This window comes from Apodemus sylvaticus, chromosome 20, assembly GCF_947179515.1.
Source record: "Apodemus sylvaticus chromosome 20, mApoSyl1.1, whole genome shotgun sequence".
NCBI classification, from domain to species: domain Eukaryota; kingdom Metazoa; phylum Chordata; class Mammalia; order Rodentia; family Muridae; genus Apodemus; species Apodemus sylvaticus.
Window position 1 is genome coordinate 61,341,526 of NC_067491.1, and position 17,933 is coordinate 61,359,458.

Genomic DNA, 17,933 nt, shown 5'->3' on the forward strand with positions numbered 1-17,933 from the left:
AGTAAATATCTTCAACAAAATTATAGAAGAAAACTTCCCTAACCTAAAGAGAGAGATGCCCATGAACATACAAGAAGCCTACAGAACTCCAAATAGACTGGACCTAAACAGAAATCCCTCCCATGACAAAATTTAAACACTAAACGCACTAAACAAAGAAAAAATATTAAAAACAGTAAGGGAAAAAGATCAAGAAACATATAAAAGCAGACCTATCAGAATTACACCAGACTTCTCACCAGAAACTATGAAATCTAGAGGATCCTGGACAGATGTCATACAAATCCTAAGAGAACATAAATGTCAGTCCATGCTACTATACCCAGCAAAACTCTGAATTACCTTAGACAAAGAAAACAAGACATTCCATGACAAAACCAAATTTACACAATATCTTTTCATAAACTTAGCTCTACAAAGGATAATGAGTAGAAAATACCAACACAAGGAGGGAAACTACACCCTAGAAAAAGCAAGAAAGTAATCTTCTCTCAACAAACCCAAAAGAAGATAGCCACACAATCAGAATTCCACCTTTAACAATGAAAATAACAGAAAATAGCAATCACTTTTCCTTAATAATTCTTAACATCAATGGCCTCAATTCCCCCAATAAAAAGCCATAGACTAACAGACTGGATATGAAAACCAGACCCAACAATTGGCTTCATACAAGAAACCCACCTCAGTAACAAAGACAGTCACTACCTCACAGTCAAAATTTGGAAAACAATTTTACAAGCAAATGGTCCCAAGAAACAAGCTGGAGTGGCCATTCTTATATCAAATAAAATCAACTTTCAACCAAAAGTTGTCAAAAAAAGATAAGGAGGGACACTTCATAGTGGTCAAAGGAAAAATCTACCAAGAAGAACTCTCAGTTGTGAACATCTATGCTCCAAATGCAGGGATACCCACATTAATAAAAGAAACTTTATTAAAGCTCAAAGCATACATTGCACCCCACACAATAACAGTGGGAGACTTCAACACCCCACTCTCAGCAATAGACAAATTATGGAAACACAAGCTAAACAGAGAAAGAGCAAAACTAACTGAAGTTATGGACTAAATGGATCTAACAGATATTAATAGAACATTCAATCCTAAACAAAAAGAATATACCTTCTTCTCAGCACCTCATGGTATCTTCTCCAAAATTGACCATATAAATAATTGATCACAAAAGAGGTCTCAACAGACACAGGAATATTGAAATAATTCCATGCACCCTATCAGATCACTATGGCCTAAGGCTGGACTTTAGTTCAAACAAAAAGAGCAGAAAATATACATAATCAGGGACGCTGAACAATGTTCTACTCAATGATAGCTTGCTCAAGGGAGAAATAAAGAAATTAAAGACTTTATAGAAATTAATGAAAATAAGGACACATCATCATGCCAAAACTTATGGGACACAATGAAAGCAGTGCCAAGAGGAAAACTAATAGCTCTAAGTGCCTTCAAAAAAAAAAAAAATGGAGAGAGCTTACGCTAGCAGCTTGACAACATACAGGAAAGTTCTAGAACAAAAGAAAGCAAATACACCCAAGAGGAGTAAACTGCAGGAAATAATCAAACTCAGGACTGAAATCAACCAAATAGAAACAAAAACAACTATACAAAGAATAAACGAAACCAGGAGGTGGTTCTTTGAGAAAATCAACCAGAGAGATAAATCCTTAGCCAAACTAACTAGAGGGCACAGAAGCACTACCTAAATTAATAAAATCAGAAATGAAAAGGGAGATATAACAATAGAAACTAGCCGGGCAGTAGTGTCACACGCCTTTAATTCCCAGCACTTGGGAGGCAGAGGCAGGCGGATTTCTGAGTTCAAAGCCAGCCTGGTCTACAAAGTGAGTTCCAGGACAGCCAAGGCTATACAGAGAAACCCTGTCTCAAAAAAAAAAAAAAAAAAAAAAAAAAGAAACTGTGGAAATTAAGAAATCACCAGATACTACTACAAGAGCAAATACTCAACAAAATTGGAAAATCTGAACAAAATGGACAATTTTCTAGACACATACCAGGTGCCAACATTAAAACGGGATCAGATAAACCATCTAAATAGTTAAATCAATCCTCTTGAAATAGACGCAGTTGTTAATAGTCTCCCAAGCCAAAAAAAAAAAAAAAAAAAAAAAAAAAAAAAGCCCAGGACCAGATGGGATTAGTGGGAAATTCTATCAGATCTTCAAAGAAGAGTTAATACTGATACTCTTCAAACTATTCCACAAAATAGAAACACAAGGAACACCAGCCAATTCATTCTATGAAGGCACAATAATGCTTATACCTAAACCAAACAAAGACCAAACAAGGAAAGAGAAGTTAAGACTAGTTTCCCTTATGAATATTGATGCAAAAATACTCAACAAATCTCTGGCCAGCCAAATCAAAAAATGCATCAAAACAATAATTCACCTTCATCAAGTAGGCTTCATCCCAGGGATGCAGGGATGGTACAATATATGCAAATCCATCATTGTAATCCACTACATAAACAAAATTTTAAAAAAAAAAAACACATGGTCATTTTATTAGATGCTGAAATCGCTTTTGACAAAATTCAGCATCCCTTCATGGTAAAATCTTGGAGAGATCAGGAATTCAAGGTCTATAACCAAACATAGTGAAAGCAATTTACTGTAAAGCGGTAGCCACTACCTTATTAGGACTACATATTATAAGTCCACCTGTGACAAGAGATCTCTTCCCCCAAAGGGTAGTAGGCAAATTTGGCATAAGGCTGAATTTGTCCTGAATTGCCTTCTTCATCTTTCCAGGTTAGAAGTTTAGCGCTTTGCTTTGGGTTATTGGCATAACCAATCCCTCAGAGGTGAGTGAGCGTATCTGACAAGGGCCAAGTTGAAGGCCAGTCTTGTCCTCTAATAGTTGTCACATCAGCTCCAGCATCTATTAATCCTTCAAAGTTTTTTCCCTCAATTGTTAATTTAAGGTTAGATCTCTTACTAGAAATAGATTGAACCCAGTACACAACAGAGGAACCAAAGCCACTCTGTCCTCACTTACTGGAATCTGGAAGGTAGGTAGTTGATACAAAGGAACTAAGTTGAGCAATTCTTTGGTTAGCAGGTATAGTTATAATACCATGAAGGGAAGCAGCCATAATTTTAATTTCTCCCTCATAATCATTGTCTATGACACCTGGCTAACTGTGCAGTTCTTTTACAATAGTACTGCTTCGTCCTAGAAGCAATCCACAAGTTTCTGCAGGCAAAGATCCAAAAACTCCTGTAGGCAGGGTCTGAACTCCCATTTCTGGGGTTAATACAAGATGGGAGGTGGAATAGATGTCCAATCCTGAGCTGCCTGGTGTTGCCCTGAAAATTCAAAAACGGATTTCCCTGGCCTGGCAGCGGCTTCATGCCCCACAAAATGCTTGCTGTGGGCATCTGGGGGGAGGCTGGCTCCTCTGCCTGAGGCTGGCCCACCTGCCTGAGGTTGGCCCCTCTGCCTGAGGCTGGCCCTCTGCCTGAGGTTGGCCCCTCTCCCTGAGGCTGGCCCCTCTGCCTGGTTCCCGACACGGGACAGCCCTGAATATATCTTAGATTTAGAGTGCCTGGCCCAGTGATTACCTTTCCTGCATCTAGAACAAACTCCTGGGGATAATTTGATTGCCCACTTACAGAGCCTCTGTTCCTAGGGCAATCACTTCTAAAATGACCCAAACCTCCACATTTAAAACACATTTTATTCTCTGTCTCTGTGAGAGTATGGCTTGCATGGTGGTTCCTTGCAAAGCTGTAGCCATAGCTAGACTTTGATTGTACGAAGGCCCAATCTCTGCACAAAGGCAAATATACCCAGCTAAGTCTATCCGTCCCTTGTAAGGTCTAATGGTGGTATGACAAGCTGCATTAGCATTCTCATAAGACAATTGTGAGACAAAGATTCTGCTTGAGAATTTCCAAAAATTCTATTAGCTGATTTCAGTAGCCTATCCACAAAATCCTGAAAAAGTTCACCAGGTGCCTGTCTAATGCTTGCTAAACTTCCACTGAGATCCCCTTTAGTCGGTAATTGATTCCACGAGTGGTGGGCAGCCATTGCAACCTGTGCATACACTCCAATAGGGAACCCAATCTGATTAGCATTGCCTCCATATTGACCTTCTCCTAGTAGCAAGTTAGTGTCCCAATCTGGATTACCTGATTCATCCCAGCAGTTCTCTTACTAGCTTCACTCCATTCAGAATTCCAAAAGAAGAAATCTCCTCCTGACAATGTAGCCTTACACAGAATCTTTCAATCTTGTGGGGTTAAGCTTGACTGCATCACAGTATCCAATAAAGCTTGTGAAAAAGGAGCTAGGACTATGCTGTGCCACAGCTGTCTTTAATTCCTTTATCACTTTGAACTCCATGGTCTGATATTGTCTAACTATATTCTGCTGGTCTATGATCTCAATGACTAAGTTAGATGTGTCCGTCTTTCCCTGTGAGCCTGACTTAAAGCTCTTTCTAGTGGCGATTGGTGTGTCTCAGGATCAGTGCTCCTTCCTGAACTTGATACACTTTCTGCAACATAATTTCAAACTCCAATTTATGTAGTTGCATATCCATCTTGGTATCATCTCGTACAGTAGAGGCCACAGGCAGAGCAGAAGGTGCACTAGGAGGCCAATCCTCACCATAATATTAGGCACCTCCTTCGTCTGAATGAGCTTTCTCCTCTAATGTTAGCTCTTCAGTAGTGTCTCTGTATCTTTCTAAGTTAGGGTTGAGAAGACTCTTTTCTGAGGAAGTCCTCTCTGGCAGGCTTCGATCTTGAGATTCCTCAAGTTCTCCCTGTGTGATATCTGGTGCCTGTGAGATCTCTTCATCAGTAGCATCTTTTATAAGCATCCAGAGGCAGAGGGTAGTATTATCTGCCTTGGTGGCTCTTAGTGCTTTTCCAATTTTTTCCCAGGTTCTCTTATATAAAGTTCTTTTTTTCTCAGAACCATGGGCAACAAGAATCTATCTGATCTAAAAAACCTTCTAACCATTGTTTTTCAAACCCTACTCCTTTCTCCTGAAGCAGCTCTTGAAGGCTGCGAACAAACGCCTGTTTTGAATTTCCTATCCCATTTCCCACTGTCACCTCCTAAGCAAGCTCAGTGTTGGGTCTACGCTGTCCCACTTAGGCTGTATCCTTCTGCACCAACAACAACAGCTTCAAAAAGATGAAATTTTAGACTAGTGTTAGTATTTAGCTCCTGTATTTGCTCCCCATGCAGGGTACTGTCTTTTTCTATTTTCTGCAAAGCTTCGCCAAGACAGGGTCACCTCAGGAGACCTTCCTGTGCCTGGACACTCATCAGGCGCAAATCTGTAATTGCTCGCAGTTATGTCAAACAGGTTCCCTGGAAGGGAAGCTGGGGATGTATGGGAAGTTGGGGAAATGAGATGGAGACCAAGACAACAGCACCTGCTCAAAGCTTCAAGGTTTAATGGAGGACTCAGAATTTTAAGGTTTCAGGCAAGACTCTTCCCCCAAATTCCAGGGTGTGTTCTGGGGAACTGGTCTGGCTGTTCCCTTGGCATTGGCTTCACTGCACAGGCAGCTGGGTGGGTCACCTGCTTAATTCAGGAATTTGTAAATCTGGAGGAACAAAGAACTTCACCTTGGTCTGAGTGCTCCACCCTAGGTGGAGAGGATTATGGCTAACACAGGAATTTCTGCTCAGAGGCTGGGAGTAGAACTTCTTGGTCAATGTCAAGCTCCTGCCAGGTGGCATGGCACCCCAATAAGGCTCTTTACACTGGATGTTTTCAGTCAGGAGCTTTTTGCATTTTGTGTTTCTTTGACTGCTGTGTCAATGTTTTCTATCTTCTGCACCGAGATTCTCTCTTCTTTCTCTTGTATTCTGTTGGTGATGCTTGCATCTATTACTCCTGATTTCTTTCAGTGGTTTTCTATCTCCAGTGTTGTCTCTCTTTGTGATTTCTTAAATTTTCAACTTCCATTTTTAAATCCTGGATGGTTCTATTCAGTTCCTTCACCTGTTTGAGTGTGTTTTTCTGTAATTCTTTAGGGGCTTCTATCTGTTTACCTGTGTTCTCCTGTATTTCTTTAAGGAAGTTACTAATGTTATTCTTAATGTCCTCTATCAGCATCATGAGATGTGATTTTAAATCCAGCTCTTGCTTTTCTGGTGTGTTGGGGTATCCAGGATTGCTATGGCGGGAGAACTGGTTTCTGATGTGCCAAGTAGCATTGGTTTCTGTTGCTTATGGTCTTGTGCTTGCCTTTGTCATCTGGTTATCTCTGGTGTTCATTGTTCTTCCTTTTTTTTTTGGCTGGAGCTTGTCCCTGCTGTGGGCCTGTAAGCCTGTGTCAGCACTCTTAGGAGACCAACACTTTTCAGACAGGATGTGGATGCAGATGGCTGTGGAGCCTCTAGGCTCCAGGGTGCAGATGGTGACTGGACTGGTCCGGTCCCAGCTGCTCCACTGGATGCCCTGTGCATTCCTAAACTTTCCCCTCCAGACAGTTATTGGAGACAAAGTGTGGATCTCACCTCCGCGCCCAGAAGTGAAGGCTCTGCTGGGAGATCCCACTCTCCTGGTGGGCAGTGCACAGAGAGAAGTGGAGCTGCCGGGCTCCCTGGTGCAAATGGTGACAGGAGGGCTCCTGTCCCAGCTGCTCCACTGATCATATGATGGTGAACATTTCGTTAGGTGCTTCTCGGCCATTTGATATTCCTCAGTTGAGATTTATTTGTTTACCTCTGTACACCGCTTTTACTAGGGCTACGTGTTTCTATGGAATCTAACTTGTTGAGTTGTTTGTATCTATTGGGTATTAGCCCTCTGTTGTATGGAGGGTTGGTAAAGATCTTTTCCCAATCTGTTGATGGCAGTTTTGCCCTCTTAACAGTGTCCTTTGCATTACAGAAGCTTTGCAATTATATGAGGTCCCATTTATCAATTACTGATTTTAGAGCACAAGTCATTGGCGTTCAGTTCAGGAAATTTTCTACTGTACCCATGTGCTTGAGGCTCTGCCCCACTTTCTCTTCTATTGGTTTCAGTATATCTGGTTTTATGTGGAGGTCCTTGATCCACTTGGACTTGAGCTTTGTACTTGAAGATAAGAGTGGATCCATTTGCGTTCTTCTACATGCTGACCTCCAGTTGAACCAGCACCACTTGTTGAAAATGTTCTTTTCCACTGGGTGGTTTAAGCTCCTCTGTCACAGATCAAGTGACCATAGGTGTGTGGGTCCATTTCTGTGTCTTCAGTTCCATTCCACTGATCTACCTGCCTGTCTTTGTTCCACTACCATGTGGTTTTTATGACTATTGCGCTGTAGCACAGCCTGGGGTCACGGATGGTGATGATTCCCACAGAAGTTCTTTTATTGTTGAGAAAAGTTTTTGATATCCTGAAGGTTTGGTTATTCTAAATAAATTTGTGTATTGCACTTTCAAACTCTATGAAGAACTGAGTGGCAATTTTGATAGGGGTTGCATTTGATCTGTAGATTGCTTTTGGCAAGATGGCCATTTTTACCATATTAACCCTGCAAATCAATGAAGATGGGAGATCTTTCCATCTTCTGAAATCATCTTCAGTTACTTTCTTCAGGAACTTGAAGTTCTTGTCATACAGATCTTTCTTTCACTTGCTTGGTTAGAGTCACAAGGTTTTTATATTATTTGTGACTATTGTGAAGCATGTTGTTTTCCTAATTTTTTCTCAGCCTGTTTATCCTTTGAGTGGAGAAAGGCTACTGATTTGTTTGACTTAATTTTATATTCAGCCACTTGCTGAAATTATATTTCACCTGTAGGAGCTCTCTGTTGGAACTTTTGGTGTCACTTAAATATACTGTCATATCATCTGCAAATAGTGATATTTTGACTTCTTCCTTTCCAATTTGTATCTCTTTGACCTCCTTTTGTTGTCTAATTGCTCTTCCTAGGATTTTGAGTACTATATTGAATAGGTAAGGAGAGAGTAGACAGCCTTGTCTAGTCCCTGATTTCAGTGGGATTGCTTCAAGTTTCTCTTTATTTAGTTTGAGGTTGGATACTGATTTGCTCTGCATTGATTTTACTAAATTTATGTATGGGCCTTGAATTTCTGACTTTTACAAGACATTTGCAATGAAGGGGTGCTAGATTTTGTCAAATGATTTTTCAGCATCTAATGAAATAAATGATCGTGTGGTTTTTTCTTTGAGTTTGTTCCTATAATGAGTTATTGTGTTGGTGAACATTTTATATATTGACCCATCCCCGCATTCCTGGATGAAGCCTACTTGATCATGGTGAATAATTGTTTTGATATGTTCTTTAATTTTTTGTGAGAATTTTATTGAATATTTTGCATCAATATTCATAAGGAAAATTAGTCTGAAATTTTCTTTCAATGTTGGGTCTTTGTGTCGCTTAGGTAGAAGCATAATTGTGGCTTCTTAAAACAACTTGGATAGTGTTCCTTCTGTTTCTATTTTGTGGAATAATTTGAAGAATATTGTTATAAAACCATATGGTCTTGTGCTTTTTTTGTTGTTGTTGTTGGGAGACTTTTAATGGCTGCTTCTATGTCTTTAGGGCTTATGGAAATATTTAAATAGTTTGTCTGATCGTGATTTAATTTTGGTACCTGGTATCTGTCTAGAAAATTGTCCATTTCACCCAGACTTTCTAGTTTTGTTGAGTATACTCTTCTGTAGTAAGATCTAAAAATATTTTTGCATTTCCTGTTTCCGTCCTTATGTCTCCCTTTGATTTTCTCAAAGAACCAACCCCTGGTTTTGTTGGTTTCCATGTAGATCTTTTTGTTTCTACTTGATTAATTTCAGTTCTCAGGTTGATTATTTCCTGCTGGGTACTCCACTTGGGTGTATTTTCTTCTTTTTGTTCTAGAGCTTTCAGGTGTGCTGTTAAGCTGATAGTGTATGATCTCTCCATCTTTTTCTTTCTTTGGGGGACAGGGAAATGACTCATAGCTATGGGTTTTCCTCTAAGCGCTGTTTTCATTGTGGATATTAGCAATAAAATACAGGATACCGATGCTACACTCCACAGACCCAAGGAAGGTAAGGAAGAAGGAAGGATCTAGTGAGGATGCTTGAATCTCACTTAGAAGAGGGAATAAAACAGTCATAGGAGATAGACGGAGGGAGGGAACTGGGTGAGAGAGGGGATAGGGAGGTGAATGAGGTGATACAGGGTTCAGGATCAGGTGGGGAGACAGAAGGGCCCAGAAGGCCAGGAGAATAAAGGGAAATCTGCAACTTGCAGGGTTGGGGGCTGGAAGAATCACAAGGACGTGCCAAAAACCTGGGATGGTGGAGGCCCCAGGAAATCAACGGGGACGACCTTAGCTGACACTCACAGCAGTGGAAATATAAAGCCTGAAAAGGCCACCTCCAGTAGCCAGACAGGAACCCCAGTGAAGTGATAGGGACACCAACCCACCCACAAAACTTCTGACCCAAAATTTATCCTGTCTACAAGAAATGGAGGGGTAAAGATGGAGCAGAGACTAAGGGATTGGCCAACCAATAACGAGCCCAACTTGAGACACATCCCATGGGCAAGCACCAGTCCATGACACTACGATGATACTCTGTTATGATTCCAAACAGGAGCCAAGCATAACTGTCCTCTGAAAGGGTCCACGCAGAAGCTGACTGAACCATCCAAACATGGGATGGAACTGGGGGACTTGTATTAGTCAGGGTTCTCTAGAGTCACAGAACTTATGGAATGTCTCTCTATATTGAGGGAATTTATTGTGATGACTTACAGTCTGTAATCCAACTAACCCAACAATGGTCAGCTGTGGATGGGAAGTCCAAGGATCTAGTAGTTGCTCAGTTCCCACAAGGCTGGTTGGTTCAGCTGATCTTCTGTAGAAGTAGGTTCCAACAGATGTGCTGGCAAGTAAGTGCAAGTGGGCAAAGAAGAGTGAATCTTCCTCCTTCAATGTCCCTATGTAGGTCTCCAGCAGAAGGTGTGGCCCAGATTAAAGGAGTATGCCACCACACCTGGATCTGGAACTTGCTTTGTCCTAGGCTGACCTGGAACTCAGAGATCTCCTTGCCTCAGTCCCCTGGGATTAAAGGCGTGTACCACCTTTCCTGGGCCTAAGCTGTTCATGGCCACTATGCCTCAAGATAGATCTCCATGCCAAGATCCAAATCAGAAACTTGTATCTTCCAGCCTCAAGATCTGGATCACAAGTATGCCCCTCAATTCTGAATTGTAGTTCATTCCACATGTAGTCAAGCTGACAACCAGGAACAGCCATTACAAGAATCTTATGGAAGATTTGGGGGAAGGATTGAGGGCCTGGAAGGGGATAAGAACTCACAGGAAAACCAACAGGGTCAACTAACCTTGACCCCTGTGGGCTCTCAGAGACTCAATCACCAACCAAAGATGTTTGAATGGGCTGGAACTAGGCCTCCCCACACATATGTAGCAAATGTGTAATTAGGTCTTCATGTGGGTCTTCCAACAGGTGGAGTGGCGTGTATCCCTAAAGCTGTGAAATATGTTTCCCTAACTTGGTTACCTTGTCTGGTCTCAGTGAAAGAGGATATGTGTAATCCTGCAAAGACTTGATGCACAAGGGTGGGGGATACCCGAGGGAGGTCCTCTAAGAGGAGAAGGAGATGGGAGACAGGGGGGAGGGACTGAGTGAGGGGAAGACCAAGAGAAAGGGCATCAACCAGGTGAATGAATGAATAAATAAGAGTGAATAAATAAATAAATAAATAAATAAATAAATAAATAAATAAATAAATGTTTTTCTTTTATTTTAAGTGTATGGGATTTGGGAGGGGGTGTATGGGCACACGTGTACAGTGCCCAATGCCCAGTGGTCAGAAGAAGGTATCAGATACCTCTGATGATGAAGCTAACAGGCAGTCATGAGTTACCATGCACACTAGCCACTGGGCCATCTCTCCAACCACAAAATTATTCCATTGCTACAGCATGACTGTAATTTTGATACCATTATGAATCATCATGTAAATATCTGATTTGTAGGATGTCTGGTACATGACACCTATGGGGGTTGTGACCCCCCCCCATATTGAGAACCACTGTTTTAGGGACTTGACGTGAAGTGTGAAATCCACAATGTGAGGTCGCCTACTTGGTGAGGTTCCAGGCCAATGAGAGACCTTGTTTTATTGAAGAAGATGAAGAAGAAGAAGAAGAAGAAGAAGAAGAAGAAGAAGAAGAAGAAGAAGAAGAAGAAGAAGAAGAAGAAGAAGAAGAAGAAGAAGAAGAAGAAGAAGAGAAAGAAAGAAAACATCTAAGAACGGACACTTGAGGTTGACCTCTGACTTCCACATGCAAACACACACACACACACACACAGGCACACACACACACGCACGCACGCACACACGCACACGCACATGCACACGAACATGTGCAGGCACACAGGAGAATCACTGTCACCCAAGCTGGTCTCACACTCCCCATTCTACTACCTCAGCCGCCAAGTGCCAGTGTCACAGGCACGTGTCCCACACCCACAGTCTCTGGGCCTGCTGAACATTGCCAGCACTGGGCAGTGAGGCAGAGAGGCAGGCATGGGTGCCTGGGGAGGGGCTCAGCTCAGCTGCAGTCAGGCCAAACAGAGGATCTGTACAAGCAGAGCCCTGCTGTGCTCAGGATGTGAGCCTGCATTTTCACTGGGAACTTCTGCCTCTAACAGAACATCTGGGACCTGTGGGACCCTACAGTGCAGAGCTGGAGGATGCTGGCACGCAGTCACTTAACAGGGAGGATCCCCGTGAAAATACAGGCTGTCAAAGGCTGAACACCAGCTACCAAGGGCAGAGGCATCCGGCATGCTCTCTGAGTTGAGCTGAATTCCTTGGGCCTCCTGGATTTCAGTGTCTGCCAGTGGCATACAGAGGATCCTGACCCAGCATCTAAGGAGAGGAAGGAAATGGAGGGGGGAATCGGTACTTTTGACTGTCCCCCCATGCTCCCAGACCCAAAGACCTGAAGGACATAAGGAGCCAGCCCATTCCCAGAGAAACACACACCTTGTCCTGGGATACAGCAAGACCTGCACCCCTCCTGCTGCCCCTGGGAGACCGGCCAGGCACCCTGGGAGCACGATCAGGCACCTAACCAGCACTGACCATGAAGGGTGTCTGTTTTCTAAGCTGGACCTAGGATAAGTATCCACCACGCACAGAGGAAGGCCACAGTGGCTATGAGGCCTCTGTCTTGGCCTATATTCAAGACACCCAGGACAGGTCTCTGTCCCCCAAGTCTCTCCTAAGACTGGCAGGTCCTGCACAATGATGCACTGAGAGGTTAGGTAGGCACAGGAGGACCTTCTACCTCACCAGGAGAGCTTGAAAAGCAACATGCACAGCAGAGACATTTGGTACAAAGTTTATAACACACCCTCCCATGAGACAGTAACTTACAGTGTTTTGAAACAATCAGGAAGGGCAGACCCAGGAGGACCTACTTCCAATACCTGGCTACACATTTGGTCCACATGGTCATAGTGGGGACAGGACAGCACATCAAGCCTGAGGGAGGGGCTTGGAGGCCCCGAGCATTAATCTTCCACAGGCTTGAGGAAAGGATTCAGACCAAAAGCAACCTGTTACCTTCCAGGCAGTCCAAGTGTTGTCAGCCATCTTCGCAAGGCCAAGGCCACCTGCCCATGGAGACTAACAAGGTGTTCCTCACCTTCAGGGCTGTCAGGGAGGGTGCTGACTTTGTGAACAGTCTCGGGCCAACCATTCCCGGGGCCATGCTGGGATGGCCCTCCTCGAAAACCCACTGGTGACCAGAGAAGCCCTCCGAGCAGGACCGCATCTTTTGATGCCTTGCGATAGTCAAGGAATGCTGACGATGGGCCCTGCCCACACTCAGGGCCAGACAGGCACCCAAGACCCTGGTCCACAGTCACCAGCCAGGACCCCGGAACAGCTCCAAAGACAGGAGTGCCTGATCAGGGGCATGGGACCAACACTTGACTGGCCTACGGGTGACTTTCCAGCTTCCATAGCAGCTAGGGTCGGTCACCAAGGGTCAGCGTCAGCGACAGACTGGGCTTGCGCTCTGGCTCTTCACCCTCCTGGCAGGGCTGGGATGGCCGGGATTTGAAGAAACCTGAAATGTAGCAGACCTGGGGAGGGGAAAGACAGTGAGTAGGACAGGAAGAAAAAGAATGTCTTCTGGGGGCCCTGAGGGAGAAAGTGAGGGGGTATAGTCATGTGGATGGGTGGGGACAGCAGTGAGGGGCTGTTTGAAGCTAATTCCACTCCTCAGAGTGTCTGCAGATGAGGAGTTGCCTTGTGAACCTTCTCCCCACCGTAACTTTTCAAATAAAGGCTTGAGCCAATGATTGGGCAGGAGGAAGTGGGAGGAGCTGAGAGTCGAGGGGAGGAGCCAAGGGGGATAAGTAGGAGGGGAGGGGCTTCGGGGATCCACAGCTAGGCTGCAGAGAGAATCTCATGGCCTGGAAAAACTGCAAGTTACATGGACTAATATAGATGGGAATAGAGTAGTGTAGCAGGAGATCTGCCCAATCTAGACTTGTAGCTTGTTTTGTTAAACGATTGAGATTTCTTTTACCGGGGAATTGGGTTGGAAACAAAAGTAGCAACAAGGGCCAAGCTCTTGAAGACAAAACAGCAGGCAGAAGTTGCAGGCCATCGGAGGTGGACAGTGCAAATCCTGTAGGTCAGGCAAGCAGCACTCACCCTGAGGCAGGCCACCAGGGCTCCCTGCAGGAGGCCGAGGAGGACATCACTCCAGTGGTGCTTGTGGTCAGACACTCAGGTATAGCCCACATAGATGGCAAAAGCCACCAAGAAGAACTGAACGGTGGGCCTCAGCAGCCGAGCCCACTTCCAGCAGAGCCGGGCCTGCACGTACAGCTATCGGGACATCAGCCTGCCATCAGCTGGGCCCACGAGTGTCCACAGCCTGCCCAGCCCGGGGCGAGAGTCGCAAGGCCCCCTACCCTTAGCGCCTCCTCCACACACCCCATTGTGCAGAAGGGAAGACCAAGGCCCAGGGAAGGCATGGCCCCATAAGGTCCCCTGGGAAGGAGATGGGTACTCACCGCCAGGAACAACATGCAGTACATGCCAAAGGAGGAGTGGCCAGAGTAGAAGGACAGCCTGGGAGAAAGGACAGCAGCTCAGGTCATGGAGACCCAGAGGCAGAGCCACAAGCTCCTTGGGGAGCTGGCAGCCATAGAGGAGTGCAACTCGAAACTCAGGCAAACAGGGCCAGATGGGTGGGCTCAGCAGTTAAGAGCCCTGACTGCTTCTGCAGAGTACCCAAGTTCAGTTCCTGGTGCCCACATCCTACTCTTTACAACTACCTATAACTCCGACTCCAGGAAATCTGATGCCTTTGGCCTCTGAGGGTACCTGTAGTCATACACAAACACACACACACACACACACACACACACACACACACACACACACACACACTTTTTTTTTCTTTGGTTTTTTTCAAGACAGGGTTTCTCTGAGTAGCCCTTTGTGTTCTGGAACTAACTCTGTAGAACAGGCTGGCTTCGAACTCGGAAATCCACCTGCCTCTGCCCCCCAAGCACTGGGATTAAGGCGTGCCCCACCACTGCCAAGCTCACACACACACACACACACACACACACACACACACTGAAAAGTAATAAAAATAAATTTTCTTTAGGACTTACTTTTATTGTATGTGTATGGGTGTTTTGACACATCTCTGTGTGCCACATGCATGCAATGCCTGCAGAAGCCAGAAGGAGGCATCAGATCACATGGACCTGAAGTTGCAAACTGTTGTGTGTGGACTAACTTGTGAGTTTTCAGAATCTAATACACATCCCCTGGAATAAAAATAAAAATTTAACCCGAGGGGAACTGGAGAGATCGTGTAACTGTTAAGAGCACTGGCTGCTCTTCCAAAGGACCTCAGTTCAATTTCCAGCACTCACATGGTGGCTCACAACCATCTGTAACTCCGGTTGTCAATTCTTGCCTCCACGATTACTGGCCATGCATGCAGTATACGGAAATATGCAGGCGAACCACCCATACACATAAAATAAAACTAAAATTGAGAAACAAAATTTAACCTGAGGGAAGGCTTGCACACGTGACACTCCCTCAGGAGGCCCTGGAGCAACTGTCTCCCCTCCTGACCCTCAGTTCACCAACTCCAACCCCTGCCTGCTCCTGGAGCAGCCACAGCCAGCATAAGCACACGGTCAGGCTCCCAATACTACAGTCACAGCCACTGCTGTGGCAGCTGGCGGTCTGGGTTGCTGGTCATCACCTCATCTTACAAAGATATTTGTCACTGCTCGAGCGGCAGCCATGACCTATGCTTTGGAGACTCTGAGGAGTCATTCCCCAACCCAGGCACCCCCAGAGCTGCTCTCCAACCTTAGCAGATACAACAAGGCTAAGGCAGAGTCCCCAGCCCCACCCCAGCACCCAGAAAACAAAAGTGAAATGTATGTCCAATCCTGTCGACCACTATGCAGACTGCAGACCTCATTCTAACAGGGCCACCCTCAGTTCCCTCATATGGGCCATGAAATAGACAATGACCTCAGTATCCACTGTCCCTGTGACTCGGTGTCGAGTCACAGCTGTGGGTTTGATCTTTAGTACAGTCACAAACAGACACAGACAAGAGTCACGGTTTTGAAACAACAAAAAATATCCAAGGCGTGCACATCCATAACACGGCTAATAACTAGAAGCTGCCTAAGGAGCTGGGGAGATGGTCAGCCAGGACGATGCCCCTGTGCAAGCCAGAGGACCTGAGCCACCCTAATAATCACGTCAAAGGAGGCAGTGCATTCCTTAACCCAGGACTGCAGCTTGCTGGCCAGTCCAACAGGACTGCACAGCTCCAGGTTGAGTGAGAGTCCTTGCCTCAACCTTTAATGTGATGAGGGACTAGAAAGTGGACTCTGGGGTTGGGAGCGCTCAGTGCACTTGCAGAGGATGAGGGTTCAGATCCCAGCACCCACACAGCAGCTCACAGCAGCAGCTTCTAACTCCAGTCCAAGGGGATCTGGTGCCCTCTTCTGACCCCCATAGACTCTGGCAGCTTCAGCAGTGACATGGGCAGCTCCTCGAAGAGGTTGCCACTGAGGTTGAGCACCTGCAGGCTGCAGCAGAGCAGTGACTGGGCCAGGCAGGCCCTTGGGCAGCCAGCCCGGGCCGCCCAGCTGGTTGTTCCTCTCCAACAGCATGCGCAGGCCGCTCAGTGTCAGTACCTCGGATCCCAGTGCTGTGAGGTCATTGCCACTCATGTCCAGGAGCCAGAGTAGGAAGCCACCGCCCAGCGCTCCCATGGCTGCAACTGGCAGCAGCAGCCACAGCATCGCCCTCTGCGAGCCAGGCCACTCCTCGGTGGTGCCTGCAGCTCAGACTCCAGGGCCACCGCCCCACACTCTGTGGATGGACCAGTTGAGTTTGGCCTCCCCTAGCCCGGTCTCCTCCATCCAGCGGGATCCTAGGACGCCTGATGAGGCAGTGCATCCCTGAACCTGAAGGGTTCCACCCCATCAGAAGTGGTGCAGCATGGCCCTGCCCAGGCTCACCCTGATGCCAGCCTCAACCTTCTTCTTTACTCTTTGGCTAATATCTACTTACAAGTATGTATATACAGTTGTTGATTTGGTTTATTGCTAATATTATCTTAATGAGGTTCCCAAATTATACGAGAATTTGCATGTCTAAGTGTGAGACACTGTCCTTCCTCCCAGATTGTGCTAAATGCTAAATAAATTTGCTGATAGCAAATGACTGGACAGGGAGACAGAGGTGGGACTTTAGATTTCTCAGACAGTAGATCACTGAAAGAAGGAAGTTTTAGAATTGCCATGCTGTCACCTTTCCCTGGGACTAGATGTCCCAGGCTAGGTTGGTACCCAAGAGGGTCTTCCTCTTCTCTGTGCACAGGGTAGAGGGGAATATGGAGGGAGAGGGATTTGTAAGATCATAACTAGAAGAGGAGATGGGGGGCTGCAGTCAGGGTACAAAGATATTTTTTAAAAAAATAAATTGAAGAAAAAATGAAAAAAGAAAGTATTGCCATGCTGGGGAAGCAGAGGATGAAAAGGTCTCCCATTCTCATGGATTGATAGATTTAATACAGTGAAATGGGCATCTTACTGAAAGAAATCTACTGGTTCAATTCAATCCCCATCAAAATAGCAACACAATAATTTACTGACATGGAAAGAGCAATGCTCAGTTTCACATGGAAAAACAAAAAACCAAGATGCATGATACAATTCTGAACAAGTAAAGACTTCTGAAAGAATCACCATCCCTGACCTCAAGCTGTACTACAGAGCAACAGTGATATGAATTGCATGATAGTGGACACAGACAGTCAGGTTAATCAACCGAATAGAGTCAAAGACCCAGAATTAAACCCACACACCTGTGGACACTTGTCTTTTGATAAAGAAGCCAAAACCATACAACCAAAATTATAGCATCTTCAAATCAGACTGGCACTTAGCACCTCATTTTAAAACAGCAGTGGATTAAGTAAGGGATTGCTTGCTAGAACCCTTCCCCTCATGTCCAGATGCCTCTTGCTTGTTTGGCTAGGGGGAGATTTGGAGTAATACACTTCCATTGAACCAGAATAAGAGAGTCAAATTTGCAGAAGAATGTTTTTACATAAGTAAACATGGATAAACTCACATAAAATTATATATGGATTCATGCTTACACATTCATATATCTCCATTAAAACCAGTTGGGCCAAACTATATCCTTATCTCATAATTACACACACACACACACACACACACACACACACACACCTATACTTACAAATGCATTTGGAGCAAAAGATCAAGCACCAGCACAGAATGAACTCATTCATTCTGGATGAAAATTGAGCTCCAAACTTTATTGCATAGAGAAAGAAA

General features: G+C 45.0%; 1 pseudogene; it reads right to left on the bottom strand.

The window, feature by feature from the left end:
- Positions 1–13,008: 13,008 nt before the first annotated feature.
- LOC127670656 (phospholipid phosphatase 2-like) lies at positions 13,009–16,337 on the bottom strand (annotated as a pseudogene).
- Positions 16,338–17,933: the final 1,596 nt, after the last annotated feature.